The sequence below is a fragment of the Vulpes vulpes genome, chromosome 1, assembly GCF_048418805.1.
Source record: "Vulpes vulpes isolate BD-2025 chromosome 1, VulVul3, whole genome shotgun sequence".
NCBI lineage: Eukaryota > Metazoa > Chordata > Mammalia > Carnivora > Canidae > Vulpes > Vulpes vulpes.
The window spans coordinates 6,514,184-6,538,014 of NC_132780.1; the positions used below are offsets into that span (position 1 = coordinate 6,514,184).

Sequence of the window (23,831 nt, forward strand, 5' to 3'; positions counted from 1 at the left end):
AATCCACACTTGGATGTTCATAGCATATTCTTAATTTTCTCAAACTGGAAGCAACCAAGAGGTCCTTAAAAGGTGAATGGACAAACTGCTATACATCTATATAATGTATCATTGTGCTATGACATAAAATTAAGCTATTAAGCCACAAAAACACATGGAGGAAACTTAAATGTATATTGTGTAGTGAAAAAAATAAGTGCCTTTTTATTTTCCGTATTTCTGATTCTTTCATACCTGGACACTTACTGACTCTGGAGAGACTGCCTCCTAGGGTAGCCAATTCCTTACAAATAGTAAAAATTCAACTGGGAGCATGCAAATTAACCAGCCAGAGCACAAACTTAAACAACCTCATTTATTGGGCACATATTCAGGACCACTATTCCCTTGCCCTAATTACCCCAGGGCCATACACTAGCAACTGGGGATAGATAGCACTTTTCCACGAAGCCTTCTGAGATTGTTCAAACTAATCAATCCTAAACCTACTTACCCTATCCCAACCCATTGCTTCCTGCAGAAATCACAGCAAAGTCTCTTGCTCATGTTTTTTTCTTATTCTTTCTACTTCAAAACAGATGCTGGTACACAGAAGCCTGTGTTGTATGCTGTACCTCCTATAAGTATAAAAATGTCTTCCTCCCTTTCTCCCTCCATCCCCCCTTCTCTCCTTCCCCCCTTCCTCCCCTCTCATGTCTGTGTCTTACCATACCTAATTAAAACAAATCCTGAGTCAGTTTTTTATAAAGCCACTCTAAAGAGGCTACATATTGTATGATTTCAACTATACGACATTGTATGAAAACAAAACTACAAAGACAATAAAAGTATCAGTGGATCCCATGGAATAGGAGGGAGAGGGGAGAGATGAGTAGCTGGAGCACAGAGGATCTTTAGGGCAGTAAAAACGATTTTGTGTCATGTTGTAATGGTGTAACATGATGCTGTAGGACACATGACATTATGTACTTTACAAACTCATAAAACTATACAAGTTGTGATCCCTAATGTAAATTATGAACCTCAATTCATAATATATCAATGTTGCTTCATCAGTTATAACAAAAGTACCATACTCCCATGTAAGATATTAATCCTAGGGGAAAATGATCAAAGTAAAGGGTCCACATCATCTAAAGGATAGATCAAGTTCAGTGTTTCCTTGCGGATTTTTCTATCTGGATGATCTATCCATTGTTGAAAGCGGGGTAATGAAGTCCATTACTATTACTGTATTTTTGTCTATTTCTCCTTTTGTATTTATTCTTTTAATATATTGAGATGCTCCAATGTTGAATACATATATATTTATAATTGTTATGCCTCTTGATGAACTGACCTATTCTTGTAAAAGCTTTTGATTTAAAGTATATTTTGTCTGATGTAAGTGCAGTTGCCTTATATTTTGGTTTTCAATTGCATGGAACATCTTTTTCCATTCCTTCACTTTTATCCTATATATGTCCTTAATACAGAATTGAGTCTCTTATAAGCAGCATATAATCAGGTCTTATTTTTATAATCTTTCAGCAATGCTATGCCTTCAGTTTGAGAATTTAATCCATTACATGTTAAGTAATTACTAATAAGTAAGGTCTTATAGCCATTTTATTGTTTCTGGCTGTTTTATAGTCTCCTTGTTCCTCTCTTCGTCTTTAGCCATCTTCTTTTGTGAATTGATGATTTTCTGTAGTACTATGCTTTGACTCCCTTCTCTTTATCTTTTCTGTATCTGCTATTGCTTTTGTTGTTTGCTTACCACAAGGCTGGTCTAATTTATACTGATAAATCAATTTAGATTGCATACACACTCGACCCCCTACCCCCATGCACACACTTCATTTTTGTGTGTCATCTTTGCACAGGGACTATGCGAATCTCTGTATCATTCCAATTTTTTAGTATATGTTCTAAGTCATTTCATTTTTTCATGTCACAATTTACCTTTTTTTTTTTTTAATTTTATTTATTTATGATAGGCACACAGTGAGAGAGAGAGAGGCAGAGACATAGGCAGAGGGAGAAGCAGGCTCCATGCACCGGGAGCCTGACGTGGGATTCGATCCCGAGTCTCCAGGACCGCGCCCTGGGCCAAAGGCAGGCGCCAAACCGCTGCGCCACCCAGGGATCCCCCAATTTACCATTTTTTAATGTTGTATATTCATTAATAGATGATTATAGCTATGGTTATTTTCTTAACCTTTTTAAAAAAGGTTTGAGAGAAAGAGAGAGAGAGCATGAGCAGAGGAAAGGGGGCAAAGGGAGACGGAGAAATAGACTCCCCACTGAGCAGAGAGCCTGACATGGGGCTCAATCCCAGGACCCTGAGATTACGACCTGAGCTGAAGGCAAAAGCTTAACTGACTGAGCCACTCAGGTACCTCTTTGGTTATTTTTAATATTTTTGTCTTTTAACCATATCTAAAGACAAATGGTTATAAAAACACCATAGTATAGTATTCATGTAATGGAATTTGACTATATACTTACCTTTACTAATGTGTTTTATATTTCCATGTTATTAATTAGTGCCTTTTTATTTAAGCTTGAATAACTCCTTCTAGCATTTCCTGTAAGGCAAATATAGTGATAATGAATTTCCCTAGGTTTTTGTTCATCTGAGAAAGTCTTTCTTCTACTTCTAAAGCAAAACTTGGCTAGCTAACATATTCTTAGTTGGCAGCTTATTTCTCTCACCATTAGAATATACACACCCACTTTTCCATGGCCTGCAGGGTTTCTTTTTAGAAATCCACTGATTGCCTCATGTGTGTTTCCTTGTATATAACTTATTTTTTTCCTATTCCTGCTTTAAAATTCTCATTGTCTTCGTTAATAAACAGTTTTATTATAATGCATCTTGAAGAACATATAGTTGGGTTAAATCTGGACAACCTATGAGCTTCCTAAACTTGACTGTCCAAACTATTTCTCAGATTTGGGATGTTTATGTTATTTCTTTAAATAAACTTTCTATCGCGCTCTCCATCTCTTCTCCTTCCAGGACTCTACAGTGCTTTTATTTATTTATTTTTTCTACAGTGCTTTTAAACTGCTTTTCAGGAACAACCTGCATTTTATAAAATAATTATCAGATTTGGATCATATTAAAGTTTTTTAAAATTGAGGGTTTTTTTTAAGCTTTTATTTATTTATTTGAGAGAGAGAGAGGGTACACAGGAGCTGGTGGAGTGGAGCAGTGGGAAAGGGATAGAAAGGAGTAAAGAATCTCAAGCTGAGCACAGAGTCCAATGTGGGGTTTGATCTCACAACCCTGAGATCAAGACCTGAGCCAAAATCAAATCAGATGCTTAACTGACTGAGCCACCCAGGCACTCCTAAAAAAATTTTTTTTAAAGATTTGTTTATTCATGATAGACACAGAGACAGAGAGTGAGAGAGAGGCAGAGACACAGGCAGAGGAAGAAGCAGGCTCCATGCAGGAAGCCCAACGCAGGACTCAATCCCGGGACTCCAGGATCACACCCTGGGCCAAAGGCAGGCACTAAACTGCTGAGCCACCCAGGGATCCTCTAAAAATTATTTTTAAATCTTTAATTGTTTGAGGCTTTCTATCCTATGTTTTTTATTTATTTTTTACTTATTTTCTGGTTGCTTCCTCTCTTCAAGTTTCCTCATAAGATGATGATCATTCTTATTGACTTTACTCACTACTATCACATTTTTTGTGTCTATTATTCCTCGAGTCTTTTATGTTTTTGTCCATTAATCTCTGGTTATAGTTTTCATATATATATCCATGTTATATTTAATGTATATTGAGTTTGGTGTGTTATACCAACCAACTTGAAGTTTCTTATTGCTTTGGATTTATAAATTGAATGTTGAATTAAATTCATTCTATATGTTTTGCCTGAGCAATCAAAGGAAAAAAAATAGGTGCAACATACCCTACATTCTAAAATGAGGTTCTGGGGGTCCCTGGGTGGCGCAGTGGTTTAGCGCCTGCCTTTGGCCCAGGGCGTGATCCTGGAGACCCGGGATCGAATCCCACGTTGGGCTCCCAGTACATGAGCCTGCTTCTCCCTCTGCCTATGTCTCTGCTTCTCTCTCTCTCTCTCTGTGTGTGACTATCATAAATAAATAAAAATTTAAAAAAATAAAATGAGGTTCTGGATATCTCCACAAAATTTGAAAACTAAGAAATGGCTATACACAAATTTTGCCATGCTCAGTTCAACATATTTCAAGGTATTTGAGAAATTGGAGAAACTGGAGAAGATGAGGAAGACAACTGTTTTTGTGAGGCAGGACTATTTACGGATAGAGTTGTTAGTGTTTCCCAGCCCCCTGGGGAAAGAAGGTAGGTTTTTCCTCATCTCTTCAAACCAAGCAAGTGGACCCTATAGATCCCAGTGCCTCTAAGATCCAAAATGGAGTGTAGCGAAGGGAGTTCTTAGGAGAAGAAGGAGTTCTTAGGAGAAATTTCTCTTTTTTTTCATGCCATCTGGGGAAAAATATGCATCTGAGAGATGGGAGACTAATTCCCACCTGGTGACTAGATGTGGACTACATGGACTGCTACTAGATCTGCCCTGGGGCAATCTTTTGTCCTAAAGAAACTCTGAAGGAGCAATCTGATCACCAGAGAAGGTTAACCACTGTATTCCTGGATATCTGAGGGTAATGTAAGGATTTTAAGTGGTCTCTGTGAAGAGGATGTGCCAGCCTCATGGCTTCCCCTTGCAGATGGATAATATCTTTTTTTTTTTTAATCATTTTTTTTTTAATTTTTATTGGTGTTCAATTTACCAACATACAGAAAAACACCCAGTGCTCATCCCGTCAGATGGATATCTTCAGCCAAGTATTTACTTTGAAACCCGGACAGGCAACAGACAATAAGAAAAAGTCAGCTTTAAATATGCACCAACACAGAAGAAAACCAAAAACTGATTACAACAGCAAGAGTCAATAAGAGACAGGAAAGCCTGTCTCTTTCTTCCCTTCCAGTGCTCCAACTTTAGGGAGGTTAAGACAATGCAGTGTTAGGCAAAGATTAGAAGAACATGAAGGGGAAATAAACTGTACACATTCTCCTTCTTCCATAGGCTTTTTTTTTTTTTTTTTTTTTAGATTTATTTATTTTAGAGAAAGCAAGCATGTGGGGGAGGAGCAAGGGAGAAAGAGAAAGAAACTCAGGCAGACTCCTCACTGAGCATGGTGCCCAATGCAGGGCTCAATTTCACAATCCTGAGTTCACAACCTGAGCAGAACCCAAGAGTCGGATGTTTAACTCACTGTGCCACCCAGGCACCCTCTAGGCTTCTATCTTTAAGAGTGAGGTGCTAAGAAGTTGTGAATGTTAATTAAATTGTTAATTAACAGTTGCAATAAATACAAAGGAAACTCAATTAAAAAAAAAAAAGTAAGACTGAGTTGTAGGAAGAGAGAAGTTTTCATTTTAAATAGTTTACAGTCCTAAATCAATACAATGCATTAGGCATTTTATTTGTCAAATTGAGGGTGATCCATCTGGTCCACTAGGGTTTTTTTGCTAGTAGACTGTAAAAGCACTTGCCAAACATTTCATCCATGGGTTAGAGAAAAAATATAACCTCACAGAGAAGGGCTAACAGAGGCAATACTGGAAGAATGTTTTTTAAAGATTTTATTTATTTGAGAGAAAGAGTACACAAGCTGGTAGAATAGCAGGCAGAAGGAAAGGGAGAAGCAGGCTCCCTGCTGAGCAGGGAGCCCTATACAGGGCTCAATCCTGGGATCATAATCTGAGCCAAAGGGAGATGCTTAACTGACTGATCCACCCAGGCACCCTGGGAGAATATGGTTTTTTTTGAAAATACAAAACTGGAATGGGCTAAAGACCTAAATGTGTAAGATAAAACCACAAAGTTAATAGACAAAACTGGAGAATTTCTTTGTGATCATAGAGCAGAAAAACAAACAGCAATTTTGTACTATAAACCACAGGGGGAAAATATGCAACTGTAGCATTAAGATAAAGGCTTTCTGTTTAATAAGTAACAGAAAAAGAATACATATAGAATAGGATTATTTGCAGAATCTAAAACTGTCAGGAAATTAATACCTAGAATATTTAAGAAACACTTGCAAATCAGCAGCAAAAAGGCAGCAATCTGAATTGAAATATGAACACAAGGTACAAAGACGAAATTTATAAATAAACTCAAAAAGCTGAGAAGCATTAAAGAATACTCAAAATCACTGGCAAACATGGAAAAGCAAATAATACTACACAGATGTAATTCTTTAGACATTTTACACTCATAAATATGAAAAAGCTAGATAGTGCTGTGTTCTTTGCAGATTTAGGGTTATAGAAACACTCATATGCAATGCTAGTGGAATTGTGGACTTGTACGACTAATCTAAACATGACTTGACACTACTTAGACAAGTAAACTCATATCCTGACCCAGATATCAATGGCCTTCAAAATTCTCAAACAGGTCCATAAAGGAATACATATATATATAAGGATATTCACTTAATTTCTTACGGTGGTTGGGTATCGCAGGTAACCCAAGGGTCCAAACCCTGGAAGACTAGATAGGCAAAGAGTGGTAGATGTCCTGACATATGTTTACATAGTGACAGAAGGATTGTAAAAACATGGTGGTTAGTGAAAAACAAAAAAGAGAAGATATATTATTTGTATAGCTAAAAAATACATGCAAGTAAAATATATGACTTTGTAAGAACATATTCAATATAAAGATATTTTGAATGACTCTATAGAGGAAGAAGGGAAACGGTGGAGATTGAAAGAAGACAGACCCCCTCATGAATTAATGATTAGTGAGGCTGTTTAACTCAATTTCAGTTTCAGAGAGTGATTAAAAAAAAAAATTAAAAACATTTTTTCTCCTCTGCGTACTCCCCCATGGAATCAAGCATTTAATGATATTACTTTTCAGAATTTTTTTTTTACCTCTAAGTTTTTTCTTGTTTAACTACTCTACCTAGCATCTCTAAAGAAATGTTAACTAGTAGTAGAAAAAAGAGACTCTTTTTGTCTCTTTTCTGACTTAATAGGAATGCTTCTAATATTTCTCTATTAAGAATCACAAACTGGGCAGCCCCGGTGGCCCAGTGGTTGGTTTAGGGCCACCTTCAGCCTGGGGCGTGATCCTGGAAACCTGGGATCGTCGGGCTCCCTGCACGGAGCCTGCTTCTCCCTCTGCCTGTCTCTCTCTCTCTTTCTCTCTCTCTCTCTCTGTCATGAATAAATAAAAATAAAATCTTAAAAAAACCCCACAAACTTGTCATTTATTTTCTTGTGTATTTTCTACCCTTAGTCACTGCATTTCTACAGTTACTCTTATTAAGTCAGAACAGTTAATAATCTGAAGTGAAGAGACAGTAAATTTCAAGGTGCAATCAGTACAGGATGCAATATAGTCAGGGAGAAGGAAGTTAGAGAAGTTAGAGCCTCTCAACATAGATTAGGACAGAAAGGACTGGGTAAAATAATCCATGTCCAAAGAAATGAAGGTGGAAAGGCTGTAGACTCATGGTACTGGGGAAAGATTCTCATACTGCTTTTCACTTCTGAGAAACACCGGCAAACACCCAAATGATTTTAATCACACTCCAAGCACCAAGTCCTTATCCTCAAAAAGATTCTTACTAGTCTGTTACTTTCTTACTTTCAATATTTTGTACCTTCATTTTTTACATTTAACTTCAAAGGATAGATCAGGTGATAATCAACAGAAGGCCCAAACTCAATACTGAATAATGTGACAAGTTATTTCAGTCTCTCATGCCAACAGTCTTCTCCTGGGGAAAATGGCCCCAGCAGGTATAATCTGTATGTTTCTTTGGCTTGTGCTTCTCTCAAGTCTGAACAGAAATTTCAGAGTCATTTTTCATTCTTCTCCTCCTACATAAAATCCTTCAGCAAATTCTTTTTTTTTTAAGATTTTATTTTTTTATTCATAGACAGAGAGAGAGGGGGGCAGAGACACAGACAGAGGGAGAAGCAGGCTCCATGCAGGGAGCCCGATGTGGGACTCGATCCCGGGTCTCCAGGATCATACCCCAGGCTGCAGGCGGCGCCAAACTGCTGCGCCACCGGGGCTGCCCCCTTCAGCAAATTCTAACATTTTCCCTCTGAATGTATCTCCAATCCATCTATTCCTGTCTCTACTACTAACACACTAGTTTGGGGCATCGTTAGCTCTTCCTTGAATATCACAATTTCCTTTTTAAAAATATTTCCCCACTTTTTAAATCTCCCTACTTCCAATGTTGTCTGCTCTTTTCATGTTTAAAGTATCCAAAAGACGGACGCCTGGGTGGCTGCCTTTGGCTCAGGGCATGATCCTGGGGTACCGGGGTACCAGCATCGAATCCCACGTCAGGCTCCCTGCATGGAGCCTGCTTCTCCCTCTGCCTGTGTCTCTGCCTCTCTCTCTGTGTCTCTCATGAATAAATAAAATAAAATCTTAAATAAATAAATAAATAATCCAAAAGAATAGTAAACTATTCTGACACGTTTCCAAGTTGGGAACTTATAGGGACTCCCCTTACCACCAAGCACTTCTCTAGCACCCAGCTAGATGCCCTACAATTTAATTCAATTCTGACATGATCTACCTGGAAATAGTATTAGATTCCACAGGTTAAAGGCTCAGTCTTCTGAGACTATCACCTCCCTCCCAACATCAGTTCTAAGTCCAGGTTGTCACCTGTACTTCTGACCAACCATTTACAGACTGGAGGTTCCACTGACCCCTCCTTGTGTTCGATTAATGTATTGGAGAGGTTCACAGAACTCAGAAAACCATTTTACTTACTAGATTACCAGTTTATTATAAAAGGATATAGCTCAGGAAAAGCCAGATGGAAGAGCTGCATAGGCAAGGTATGGGAAAAAGGCAAAGAGCTTCCAGGCCCTCTGAGCTTGGCACTCTCCTCACATTTCCACATGTTCACCAACCCAGAAGTTCTCCGAACTCTGTCCTTTTGGGATTTTTATGGAGGTTTCATTACAGTGTTAAAAAGTGTAAGAATGACACCTGAAACTAATATAACACTGTATTTTTTTTAACATGAAAATATGAATAAAAACCTCATTTAAACCTCCCATGAAGGGGAAGCTCTCATGTACCACTCCTTGTAGTCTGCATAATCAGCAGGAATAAGAAAGATAATCCTTATTTTGACAAGGGAGGACACTTTTCAGGCAAGAATTTATCTCCTGCTTTTAATAACAAGAGGGAAGATCTCTTCTGCCCTGGCAACAATGTACTAAACACTTTTTGCAGCCAATAAGAAAACTCTACAATGTCAAACTCTCATTCTCTTCCAATGAACTTGTGTTCAAAACAACCCACCCCAATTTCCTACTATATTTTAAAAAAATTTTTTTTAAAGATTTTATTTATTCATGAGGCACACAACACAGAGAGATAGATAGAGAGAGAGAGGGAGGAAGAGAAAGAGAGGCAGAGACACAGGCAGAGGGAGAAGCAGGCTCCATGCAGGGATGCAGGACTCCAACCCAGGACTCTAGGATCAGGCCTTGGGCTGAAGGTGGTGCTAAACCGCAGAGCCACCCAGGCTGCCTCCTATTTCCTACTATAAACTAAAAAAAAAAAAAAAAAAGATGACCTTCCCTTTGTTTCTTCAGACTTGTCTGTGATTTGCCATGGCTTGCTTGTACCAAACTGTGATTCCTCTGCTATTCCCAAACAAACTCATTTTACTAGTAAAATAACTATTTTAAAAGAAAACCGGGCAGCCCGGGTTTTGGTCACACCAATAAAGTTATCTGTCACATAGTGCCTCTCTATCTCCCCAAAGGAAAGTGAGGAAATCCACCTCATGAGATGCTTTTTTTCCCCAAGAGGATGGTGACTTTGATATGGAACTGGGCCCTTGGGCTCTCTAAACAACAGAAGTTATTTAGAGGCCAAACAGCAGTTCCAGGCAAGGCTTTATTGGGACTTAAGCTCAGCACAAGGGAGACAGCACAGAGGGAAGATCCTCAGGCTGTCTCCCCAGAGGTCAAGGAGAGCTTTAAAGAGACTTAAGCAGGAAAAAGGTGATGGCTAAACATGTAGGGGCAGTGATTTTTGGGGGGCACTTGCACACTTAACAGTCATGCTTCTTTATGTGTCACATGTCTAATTCTACCCTGGGCATGATTTTTAGTATTTTAACAAGGGAGAAATTTGGTGAAAGGTCAGCACTGGGTCCATCTTGGTGCTGACTGGTTTGTTCCAGTTCTTACAGCCGTGCTTCACTTCTAAACATATATTGTACTTCTGCATTCCCGTGAGGTATGTTACTCACAAAGCCTTGCTGCTCAGCTCTTCCTCTACAGACCTAGCCAAGGAACACTGGATTTGTGCTTAGGGGGGAGGAGACCCAAATCCAGTCCCTGCTCTGTCTCAATCTCACCTGAAATAATCCTTTTGTCTTTTTATGACTCCCTCGTTCTGGTTTTAAAAACTTCCCTTTCTGTAGCTCTTTGTGGATCCCCCCTACTTGCTAGACTGTAAACTTATACTTTATTCATGTAAACTAAAGTCCTCTGACACACATTTCCACACACTGAACAACTAAGCATATTCCTCCACAGCCTTGTAAGAATTATGAACTTTGTTCTTTTTTTTCCAGGTACAGGAACTGGGGAGGCAGGCTCCTTGATAACTGATCAAGGATAGAAGCAGAAAAATGTTTTCCTTTAAACCCTGAAAGCTGACCTATAACCCGCATAGTTCCGATAAGGATCAAATACATGCTGGTTGCTACATTTTTTTTTAAAGACTTTTTTTTAAAAGACTTTATTTATTTATTCATGAAAGACACAGAGAGAGAAAGGCTGAGCTGTAGGCAGAGGAAGAAGCAGGCTCCAGGCAGGGAGCCTGATGTGGGACTTGATCCTGAGACCGCAGGATCATGCCCTGAGCCAAGGGCAGGTGCTCAACCGCTGAGCCACCCAGGCGTCCCATGGTTGCTACATTCTTTTTTTTTTTTTTAATTTTTAAATTTTTATTTATTTATGATAGTCACACACAGAGAGAGAGAGAGAGAGGAAGAGACATAGGCAGAGGGAGAAGCAGGCTCCATGCACCAGGAGCCCGACGTGGGATTCGATCCCGGGTCTCCAGGATCGCGCCCTGGGCCAAAGGCAGGCGCTAAACCGCTGCGCCAACCAGGGTTCCCTGGTTGCTACATTCTTAAAGGGTCTCATGACTGCCTGTAAATTTCACTGATAGTTAATATTGAACTGAATGATAAACACCAGAGAAATTGTGCAAAAATAGTTTTACAAGTAGAAATACAAGGAAGATATTTATAATACTCCCTGCATGTCTCCTGTCCCTTGAGTACTAAGCATATAACCACCAGCTTCATACAGCAAAAGTGAAGCTGAATAAACTAAGTTGCACTATATGTGTCAAGAATTCTTTCTTGACCATTGTGCTCCATGACCCTCTAACAAGAACATCTCTTTTGCCCACACAATGGCAACATGTAATAGGACTACTGAAGGCACTAGGCCAAGATGCAGAGAATAACTCGTAACCTGGAGAAGTTTTAAGACCTCCGTAGGTTTCAAGGCCCATCCAGTCCCTGCTCTAACACCCACATGTTTCTGCTAATATATAAACTGTCCCTAGGATCAACAAGGCAAGGTAGATTTGGGACCTATGTCTGCCTTCTCATTGGGTTGTCCTTTAATAAATCTTTCTCTGCTTCAAACCTGATGACTCAGAGATGGGCTTACTAAGCATGGGGCAAACAAATCCAATTTCAGGGCTCAGCAACAACACAGTGCTGCCACATTCATGAATCATTTTATAAAGCTAATTGAATCTTTAAAATTTACTCAGTGTAACTTTTTTTTTTTAAGATTTTTATTTATTTATTCATAGAGACAGAGAGAGAGAGGCAGAGACACAGGCAGAGGGAGAAGCAGGCATCATTCAGAGAGCCCGACTTGGGTCTCCAGGATCATGCCCTGGGCTGCAGGCGGCGCTAAACCGCTGCACCACCAGGGCTGCCCACTCAGTGTAACTTTTAAAATTCAACAATAGTCACGATTGATTAAACCATTGGCCATTGGCAAATGATTCAACCTCTAGACATTTTACCCTCTCCAAAAGTTGGAGGGGGATTGAAAGTTCCAACCCTCTAGTCACCTGGTTGGGGCCACTAATAACCAGCCTACACTTTGGTTACATAAGGGTTTCCCAAAGTCATCTCATTAACATAACAAAAGACATCTTGATAGCTCTCTACACTTAGTAAATTCCAAGGGTTTTAGGAGCTCAGTGCAAGAAAAGGCTATGAAAAACAAATATGAAAAAAAAAAGAAAAACAAATATGTATTTAATATATTTTTTTTAAGATTTATTTTATTTATTTATTCATGAGAGACAGAGAGAGAGAGGCAGAGACAGGCAGAGGGAGAAGCAGGCTCCACACAGGGAGGCCGATGCAGGACTCCATTCCCCCCACCCCCCACCCACCCAAAGGCAGATGCTCAACCACTGAGCCACCCAGGGGTCCAACTAATCAAAATTAGTAATCCTTTAAATGCTCTAGAAAAGATGGTTACTGATGTATTATTCATTAGATACAGAAATTTGATAAAGTAAGCCTTGAAGAAAACAGGATTAACAGTGAATATCTTTCACCCACATCAAAAGTCCTGCAGATGCTGGAGAACTCATACCCAGTTTGAAGAACACAGGATTAACATAGTCCTTGGCACATGACTGCCCTCCTCTAGAGGCACAGTTAACATACATAGAGTACGCTTAGACAGAGTAACACAAACCTAAGGCATTCTAAGTGCATGTTTCTTCTCTGTGGTCAGAAAGTAATATCACTGCTATCATTTATTAAGTACCTACTGAGTGCCAACCATGTGTTAGTCATTGTGGTAAATGCTTAAGACTTAACTAAACAGACAATAAACCCCTTCTTTCATAAACTTCATAATTACAATGGAGATAACTAAATGCTACTACGTTTCATACGTTTACAGGTAAATATTTTTTATCAAATTAACTTTCCTATATGTACAACTTAAAATCCTCTATTGTGGGATCTCTGGGTGGCGCAGCGGTTTAGCGCCTGCCTTTGGCCCAGGGCGCGATCCTGGAGACCCGGGATCGAATCCCACGTTGGGCTCCCGGTGCATGAAGCCTGCTTTTCCCTCTGCCTGTGTCTCTGCCTCTCTCTCTCTCTCTCTCTCTCTCTGTGACTATCATAAATAAATTTTTTAAAAAAACCTTAAAAAAAATCCTCTATTGTCTTTTAAATATTGTGTAGTCATACAAAACTTCTGGACATGAGAGACTCCATTTTTAGGAAAAGCTCTATTTTCCTTTCTAAAACTAATGGCTAGAGGGATCCCTGGGTGGCTCAGCAGTTGAGTGCCTGCTTTAGGCCCAGGGCATGATCCTGGAGTCCTGGGATCAAGTCCCACAACAGACTCCCTGCATGGAGCCTGCTTCTCCCTCTGCCTGTGTCTCTGCCTCTCTCTGTCTCTCATGAATAAATAAATAAAATATTAAGAAAAAAAAAACTAATGGCTAATGACCTAATAATCACCTAATAATCTTGAGCTGGGCAAAAAGACCCCTGGTCTGACCCAGAAGCAAAAACTGTTTGGCAAGCAATTATCTATAAAATCAATAGGGCAATGGATATCTTGATCAATAAAACTGCTGGCTGTGGACTTCAGAAGACAGAATAGTTAACTAATGCATAGGAGGTATTAACACCAAAAAGTCAGTCTGTGTAACCACATTGGTTCAGCCTGTTAGTAACAATTAACTTTCCTGTCTTTTATCTAAATCATGTAATTGCCCCCCACATCCTTTCTCATAAAAACTCCTGCTTTTCACCTTGCAGGTGGGACACTTTTCTGGTTACTGCCAGAATCTGTGCTCCCCAAACTGCAATTCTTCAATTCCAAATAAACACTCATTTGCCTCTCATTGCAGCTCTTTATTTTCTGGTTGACAATACTGTAAGCTTTCTGATCTTACCTTTCTTGGTAAATACATCATTATAAAATGGCTGCTCCCCACATATCACCATGTCCATATTCCAGGCAAGCAAAGAGGGCCAAAACAATATATGCTCACTGAGCCTATCCTGCCCCCATCCTCATCCCTTTAAAGAACTAAGAAGCCAAATCCAACAACTTTTGTTTATATCTTTAAGGGAAGCTAGAACCTATAGCCTTTTTTCCCTTTTTTCTTTATTTAAGTTATGCACAGTGCTCCTTCAAACCAAGTCAGGATTTTTATTACAATAAACGAGTGAATGAATACTGGGTCAATCACACATCTGACAAAACAATAGTATCTAATATTGTAATATTCTTAAGGAGAGAAAGATGGTAGTGAAGTGGGAGGACTCTAGAGTCTCTCTGTCCCATGAATACAACTGAATAACTCTTAAATCATTCTAAATACACCAGAAATCGATCTGAAGATTTGCAGAACAAACTCCACAACTAAAGAAGAGGCCAAAAAAAAAAAAAAAAAAAAAAAAGAAGAGGCCACACTGAAGAAGGTAGAAGACTGGAGATGCGGCTTGGGAGAAAAGCAGATCCTGGCCACTACAGTGGAGAGGGAACTGCTGTTGCTGAGAAGGATGAGAGACAGAATAGCACACAGAGGAGCACATGGGGAAAATAAATCCCCATAGTAATTGGCATGGAAAGCAAAAGGACCCAATTTTGTGAGTTCCTACCACCAGCAGGGCTTTTAAAGATCAGTGTGCTGGACTCTGGCAGAGCTTGGAGGACACTGGAGCTGCTCCTGGAGAAAATGCAGGGCAAAGAGACTCCAAACATACAGCGTGGAGGCTGTGATCTGAAGAGCACCTAGGGCACACAGTGGGAAGGTTAGTTACTCATCTCAAAGTGTGTCACAGAGAGATAGCCTTTGCATTCACAGAGAGAGCCCTCTGGGAACAAAGAAACTGTCAGGACCTATTTCCCTCCCTTAACCCTCAGCATGAGGACCGGCATAAGGCACTGGGCCACCTGTGGGAACTAGTTTGGTGACCACACTCTCTACCTAATTGTTTAAACCAAAAGCCACAATCCAGCCCCAGCACTTCAGATTGGCCCTGCCCATTCTGCTTGTCTCTGTTTCAGCACAGTGAGTCCCCTCCCCCAGAAGACAGTCTCTAACCTCTGTCAACACCATGTCTCCTGACTGGCAGTTTTGTGAGGCCTCGGTTCCAGGGGCAGTAGTGACAAGTCAGATTTCACAAGGAGACCAAAGCATACCTGGTAAAAACATACCACATTCAGGCCAGGGACCAAACACTGCCCACAACAGGCAAAGAGAGTCTCTGCAGATAACTGGCCTGAAGGATATAGCCAGCAAACAAGAGCAGAGTGCATAAAGCACACACTTCTAGGAGGAGACACTCCTAGAAGTGACAGGCCCTGGGGAATAGGGGACATTACACTGCAGAGCACTGTACGACCTCTTCTTTTTTTTTTTTTTTTTTTTACGACCTCTTCTTCATAGAGCCATTGTAATCAAGAACAGAAGACACAGCTGACATTCTTAACACCGAGAAACAGGTACACAGACTTAGACAAAATGAAAGGACAAAGCAGTTTGTCCCAAATGAAAGAATAGGACAAAGACATGGAACAGGACAAGGCCACAGCTGGAAATCTAAGCAAAACAGTTATCAGTAACATACCTGATAGAAAGTTAATTTTTTTTTTCTGATATAAAGTTTAAAGCAATGATTATAAAGATACTCACTGGTCTTGACAAAAGAGTGGAAGACATCAGTGAAACAATTAACCCAGGGATAAGGAATAACATAGCAGAGATAAAGGGCTAAATAAACAAAATAAGACACACGTTTGATGTAATGAACAACAGGATATGTATAAGAATCAGAGAAACAAAAAAAAAAAAATAAGAGAAGAAGAAAAAGAAGAGAAACAAATAAATGACCTAGAAAACAATAATGAAAAGTAATGCTGAACAAAAGAGTGAAAAAAGCATTATGCAAACGAAGAACAGACTTAGAGAACACAGTGACTCTATCAATAACACTTGTATTATAGGAATCTCAGAAGAAGAAGAGAAAAAGGAGCAGAGAATTTATGTGAAGAAACAATATCTAAAATCTTCCCTAATCGGGGGGAAAGAAACAGGTATCTAGACCCAGGAGGCACAGAGAACCCCCAACAAAGTCAACAAAAGCAGATCCATACCAAGACATAGTGTAATCATACTGGCAAAATATAGTGACAGAGAAAAAATATTAAAAGCAAACAGAAGATAGCTGCATACAAAGGAAACCCCACAAGGTATCAGTAGATTTTTCAGCAGAAACTATCCAAGCCACACATGAGTGGCATGACATATTCAAAGTGCTGAGTGGGAACAATCTGCAGCCAAGAATACTCTATACAGCAAGGTTATCATTCAGAATAGAAGAAGAGATCAAGAGTTTCTCACACAAACAAAAACTAAAAGAACTCATGACCACTAAGTAAACTCTGCAAGAAAATAATAAAGGGGACTATCTGAGTGGAAAGGAAAAGCTAAAAATGACAGTGTGAAGGTAGGAAACATAAAGGCAGTAAAAATATTTCTGTAAAAATCAGTCAAGAATTTCACCCCCTCAAAAAAGATGTAAAATATTACACCATATAACTAAAATGTGGGAATGGGACAAGTAAAAATGGGTTCAAACTTAAATGGCCATCAACTTAATACAGACTGCTACATGTAGAAGTTATACATACCTAATGGAAACCACAAATAAAAAAAACCACTAATAGACATGCAAAGAAAAAGAAATCCAAATATATCTCTAAATAAAACCAGCAAAGCATGAAAGAGTGAAAAACAAGAAAGAATCAGAGAAAATCTTCAGGAACAACTACAAAACAAGTAATAAAAAGGCAACAAATACAATAATTACTATTAATTTAAATGGACTAAACACTTCAATCAAAAGACAAAGGGTGACGTGGGGCACCTAGGTAGCTCAGTAGGTTAAGCATCGGACTCTTGGTTTTGACTCAGCCATGATCTCACAGTCTTAAGACTGAGCCCTGCATCAGGCCCCTCACTCAGTGCGGAGTCTGCTTGATATTCTCTCTCTCACTCTCTCTCCCTCCCTCCCCCTACACTCCTCCCTCTGCTTGCATGCTTGCTCTCTCCTAAATAGATAAAATCTTAAAAAAAAACCCCAAACATAAGGTGATAGAAGGGATAAAAAACAAGACCCATCTATATGCTGTCTATAAGAGACTCATTATAGAACTAAAGACACCAACAGATTGAAAGTGAGAGAATGGAAAAACATCATGCGTACAGATGTCAGAAGAAGCCAGAGTACCAATACTTATATCAGACAAAACAGACTTTAAAACAAAGACTGTTGACAAGAGAAAGGAGGACACTATATAATAATAAAGAGGACAATGCAATGAGATATGAGAATTGTAAATATTTATATATACAACATATAAGCACCCAAACACATAAACAGTTAATAAAAAATACAAAGAAACTAATCTACAATAATACAATAATAGTAGGGGACATCAACATCCTACTTACATCAATGGCCATATCATCCAAACAGAAAGCAAACAAGGAAACAATGTCTTTGAATGACACAGTGGACCAGATGGATTTAATGAATATATTCAGAACATTCCATACTAAAATAGCGAGATACACATTTTTTTTCAAGGGCACATGGAATGTTCTCCAGAACAAATCACATACTAAGCCAAAAAACAAAACTCAACAAAATCCAAAAGAGTGAATGTAGTTGGAGGTGGGTGGCTGGCTCAGTCAGTTGAGTGTTCGATTCTTGGTTTTGGCTCAGGTCATGATCTCGTGGGTTGTGGATTCAAGCCCGAGGTGGGGTCCACACTCAGTGGAGAGTCTGCTTGGGATTTTCTCTCCCTCTCTCTCTCTGCCCCTGCCCCTGCTTGCACTCTCTTTCTCTCCCTAAATTTTTAAAAGAAAAGATTGAATGAAATTATACCATATATTTTTTCTGACACCATAAAACTAGAAGTCAACCATAAGAAAAAATATGGAAAGACCACAAATACATAAAGGCTAAATAACATGCTACTAACTATGAATGGGTCAACCAGGAAATAAAAGAAATTTAAAAAAATACATAGGGACAAATGAAAATGAAAATACAATGATTCAAAACCTTTGGGATGTAGCAAAAGTGGTTCTAAGAGAGAAGTTTATATCAATACAGGCCTACATCAAGAAGCAAGAAAAATCTCAAATAACATAACTTTACACCTAAAGGAGCTAGAAAAAGAACAATAAACAAAACCTAAAATCAGGAGATGGAAGAAAATAATAAAGATCAGAGCAGAAATAAATGGTATAGAAACTAAAAAACAGAATAGATCAATGAAACCAGAAGCTGGTTCTTTGAAATGATAAACCTTTATCCGAGATTTACCAAGAAAAAAAGAGAAAGCACCCAAATAAATAAAAACACAAATAAGAGAGAACTATCAACCAACACCACAGAAATTCAAGAGAATATTATGAAAAAAGATATATGACAACAAACTGAACATCCTAGAAGAAAGAGATAAATTCCTAGAAACATATAATCTACCAAAACTGATGCAGGAAGAAAATCTGAACGACCAATTACCAGCAATACAATTAAATCAATAAACAAAAAACTTCTAACAAACAAAAGTCCAGGACAAGATGGCTTCACAGGCAAATTCTACCAAACATTTAAGTAAGACTTAAGAGCTATTCTTCTCAAACTATTTCATTTTTTTTTAAAGATTTATTTATTTATTCATGACAGGCACAGAGAGAGAGAGAGAGAGAGGCAGAGACACAAGCAGAGGAAGAAGCAGGCTCCATGCAGGGAGCCTGACGTGGGACTCGATCCCGAGTCTCCAGGATCACACCCCGGGCTGAAGGCAGCACTAAACCACTAGCGCGCCAGGGCTGCCCTCTCAAACTATTTCAAAAAAACAACGGAAGAGGAAGGAAAACTTCCAAATTCATTCCATGAGGCCAGCATTACTGATACCAAAACCAGATAAAGACACCACAAAGAAAGGGAACTACGGACCAATATCTCTGATGAACAGAGATGCAAAAATCATCAACAAAATACTATCAAACCAAATCCAACAATACATTAAAAAAAAATCATTCAGCACGGTGAAGGGGGATTTATTCCTGGGTTGCAAGCATGGTTAAATATTTGCAAATGATACCTGATACACCACATCAATAAGAGAAAAGATAAGAACCATATGACCATGAAAACAGACACAGAAAAAGCACTTGACAAGTACAACACCCATTCATGATAAAAACCCTCAACAACAACAAAACCCTCAACAAAGTAGTGTTAGAACATACCTCAACATAACAAAGGCCACATGTAAAAAACCCACAGCTAACATCATTCTCTATGAGGAAAAACTGAGACCTTTCTACTAAAGTCAGGAATAAGACAAGGATGTCCACTCTCACCACTTTTATTCAACACAATAATTGAAGTCCTAGCCACAGCAATCACAGAATAAGAAGAAAGAAATATAAGGCATCCAAATCGGTGAGGAAGAAGTACAACTTTCAGTACTTGCAGATGACTGGATACAATATATGGAAAACCCAAAACACTTCACCAAAAAACTGCTAGAACTGATAAATGAATTCAGTAAAATGTCAGGATACAAAATAAACCTACAGAAACCTGTTGCATTTCTACACACCAATAATGAAGCAGATGAGAAAATAAGAAAACAATATCATTTACAACTGCACCAAAAATAGTAAGATACCTAAGAATAAACCTAACCAAAGAGGAAAAAGAGCTATACTCTGAAAACTACAAAAGACTGGTAAACGAAACTGAAAACAAGAAAAGAAGTGGAAAGAAATTCTTTGCTCATGGACTGGAAGAACAAATAATATTAAAATGTCTACACTACCCGAAGTATGCAATCCCTATCAAGATACCAACAGTGTTTTTCACAGCACTAGAACAAATAATCCTAAATTTGTAAGCAACCACATAAAATGCTGAATAGCCAAATAAATCTTTTTTTTTTTTTTTTTTTTTTTTTTTTAAAGCCAAAGAAATGAAATCTTGATAAAGAAAGCAAAGCTGGATAGGATGCCTGGATGGCTAAATCGGTTAAGCACCTGAGCTCAGGTCATGATCCTAAGGTCCTGGGATCAAACTCCATGGCAGGCTCTGTGGTCAGTGGGGAGGGATGTAGGGATGCCTGGGTGGCTCAATGGTTGAGTGCCTGCCTTCTTCCACCCAGGGTGTGATCCTGGAGTCCTGGGATCGAGTCCCACATTGGGCTCCCTGCATGGAGCCTGCTTCTCTCTCTGCCTATGTCTCTGCCTCTCTCTCTGTGTGTCTCTCATAAATAAATAAAATCTTAAAAAATAAAATAAAATAAATGGTAAATTAATCTTTGATAAAGCAGGAAAGAATATCCAATGGGGAAAAAGTCTCTTCAACAAACAGTATTGGGAAAACTGGACAACATGCAAAAGGATGAAACTGGACCACTGTCTTGCACCATATACAAAATACGTTCAAAATGGATTAGAGACCTGAATGTGAGACCTGAAACCATAAAAATCATAGAAAGGAACACAGGTAGTAATTTCTTGAACAATGGCCATAGCAACTTTTTTCTAGATAGACACCGTGGGGCAAGGAAAATGAAAGCAAAAATAACTACTGGGATTACATCAAAATAAAAAGGTTCTGCACAGTGAAGGAAACAATCAACAAAACCAAAGGCAGCCTTTGAAATGGGAGAAGGTATTTGCAAATAACATATCCTATAAAGTGTTGGTATCCAAAATATATAAAGAACTTATAAAACTCAACACTCTAAAAACAAATAATCTGATAAAAAAAAAAAAAAGTGGGCAGAAGACATGGACAGACATTTCTCCAAAGAAACAGAGATGAGGCAGCCCTGGTGGCTCAGCAGTTTAGCGCCACCTTCAGCCCGGGGCCTGATCCTGGAGACCCAGGATTGAGTCCCACGTCAGGCTCCCTGCATGGAGCCTGCTTCTCCCTCTGCCTGTGTCTCTGCCTCTATCTCTCTGTGTGTCTCTCATGAATAAATAAATAAAATCTTAAAACAAACAAACAAAAAAACAAAGAAACAGAGATGGTCAACAGACACAAGAAAGGATGTTCCACACTACTGATCATGAGGGAAATGCAAATCAAAACTACAGTGAGAGAGGGATCCCTGAGTGGCGCAGCGGTTTAGCGCCTGCCTTTGGCCCAGGGCGCGATCCTGGAGACCCGGAATCGAATCCCACGTCGGGCTCCCGGTGCATGGAGCCTGCTTCTGTCTCTGCCTCTCTCTCTCTCTGTGTGTGACTATCATAAATAAATACAAAAAAAAAATTAAAAAAAAAAAAAAACTACAGTGAGAGAACACCTCACAACTGACAGAATGGCTAAAATCAACAACACAAGAAACAAGAGGTGTTGGTGAGAATGTGGAGAAAAAGGAACCCTCGTGCATTATTGGTGGGAATGCACATTGGTGCAGCCACTGTGGCAAACAGCATGGAGGTTCATCAAAAAATCAAAAATAGAACTACCCTATAATCTTAGAATCACACTACTATTTACCCAAAGAGTACAAAAACACTAATTCAAAGGGATACATGCAGCTCTATGTTTATAGAATCATTATTTACAATAGCCAAGATATGAAAGCAGCCCAAGTGTCCACTGACTGTGAATGGATAAAGATGTATATATATATATACATATACACACAATGAAATATTATTCAGTCACAAAAAAGAATGAGACATTGCCATTTGCAAGGACATGGATAGAGCTACAGAGTACAATGCTAAGTGAAGTCAGTCAGAGAAAGACAAATATCACACGGTTTCATTCATGTGTGGAATTTAAGAAACAAAACCAGGAGCAAAGGGGAAAAACAAAGACAAACCAAGAAACAGACTATTAAGTATAGAGAACAAACTGAAGGTTACCAGACAGCAGGTGGATGGGGCGATGGGTGAAATAGGTGATGGGGATTAAGGAGTGCACTGTGTTAAGCACTCCCAAGTGATTAAAATAAAAACTTAAAAAATATATATTCTCAAAGAATTTTCAATTATGTGATGTTACAGTATCACTTAAATGAATATGTATATATACATGTGTATATGAATCTACATGTTTATATAAGTAAAACCAACATACTCCATATAAAATGTACTATTGTGGGGGCCTGGTGGCTCAGTTGGTTAAGGGACCAACTCTTGGTTTCCCTCAGGTCTTTTGTTGATATTGTTGTTAAAGATTTTGAGAAAGAGAAGAGAGAGCACGCACACAAGAGCAGGAGGAGGGGCAGAGGGAGAAGCAGACTCGCCACTGAGCAGGGACCCTGACACGGGCTGAATCCCAGGACCCCGGGATCATGACCCCTGCCCAATGCAGAGTCTTAACCACCTGAGCCACTCAGGTGTCACTGGCTTCCCTCAGGTTCAGGGTCCTCTCCTGGCCTGTGCTTAGTGGAGAGTCAACTTGAGATTCTCGTCCTCTGCCCCTCCCCCACTCGGGCTGTGCCCTGCTTTCTCTCTCAAATAAATAAATCTTTAGAAATAAATAAATAAAATGTACTATCTGCTCTGTTAATTAAAACAATTGGGAATGCAATTAAGATATTTTCTAGGAGAAACAGTAAGTTTTGGTTACTTGCTGGGTCTTTGTTAAGCATTTGACAAGAAAGAAAAAAATCACATCCTGAAAAAATAAAGCATTTCAGAAACAAAGAGAATGGAACCTGGGTGGCTCAGTGGTTGAGCGTCTGCCTTCAGCTCAGGGTGTGATTCTGGAGTCCCGGGATCGAATCTCACATGGGGCTCCCTGTGTGGAGCCTGCTTCTTCTTCTGCCTGTGTCTCTTCCTCTCTCTGTATCTCTCATGAATAAATAAAATCTTTTAAAAAAGAAAAAATACTAAGTCACCTTAAACATAACTTAATTGTCACAATTATTTCCTCATCTAATGAAGACCTTTCTTGGAGAAGGACAGAGACAAGAGTAGGATGAGGGCCCAGATGAGGTCAACTGGCTTCACTTGCCACCAACCCCTCTGCCCCATCAGGGGACACCAGGGCTTCCAAATCAATCTCAGGGTGAGAGAAAAGTCAAAGTCTTTACTGTCAAGGAGCAGAGCCGTCTTGTGCTCCCATTTATGATTATGTGTGACACAGTCACCAAACAAATTCCCCAAATGCTTTACAGCCTGGCATCCACTACTAGACCCAAAGTAACACCCTAGTCAATAACACCCTCCCTACACAGGGCTCCAGTCACAACACCCATGGCGGTTCAGTCACAAAGCTCCCTACACCAGCACACAAAGTGGAATACAAGATCACACCGTCACAACCGCATGCCCACTACAGGGACACAGTCACAGGTGACCCATACCCCTCCCCCCCAGTGTTATACATGGTCACACATTAACAACCATAACACAGGGTCTGTGTTATGACAAGCTAATCCACACCCGCACACAAGGTATCACACACATTCACAAATGCATATATACACATCACTGGGCAGTCACAAATTTCACCACCGCTTCTCCTCAGCCCCTTCTGCCCCAACAGACTTAATACTTAGTCTCCGTCCCGACGGCGGTACCTGGGCTTTTTTCAACCTCCGTCTCCTCTCAGTCGTGTTAGCGGCGGGGACCAGAGACCGAGAGACCGCGGCTCGCGTCTGAACACAGCTCAGCTCAAAGCGCCCGCTTCGCTGTGGGAGAGGAGGG

At 39.5% G+C, this 23,831-nt stretch overlaps 1 long non-coding RNA gene and 1 pseudogene across 1 annotated transcript; both read right to left on the reverse strand.

The window, feature by feature from the left end:
- Positions 1-1,820: 1,820 nt before the first annotated feature.
- LOC112928582 (U6 spliceosomal RNA) lies at positions 1,821-1,919 on the reverse strand (annotated as a pseudogene).
- A 571-nt stretch (positions 1,920-2,490) lies between these two features.
- LOC140598669 (uncharacterized) lies at positions 2,491-23,815 on the reverse strand. The gene is made up of 3 exons (XR_012001251.1): positions 23,705-23,815; positions 22,838-22,991; positions 2,491-2,570 (listed from the first exon to the last, which is right to left on the reverse strand). It is a non-coding gene; the product is annotated as an uncharacterized lncRNA (long non-coding RNA).
- Between the last annotated feature and the right edge of the window lie 16 nt (positions 23,816-23,831).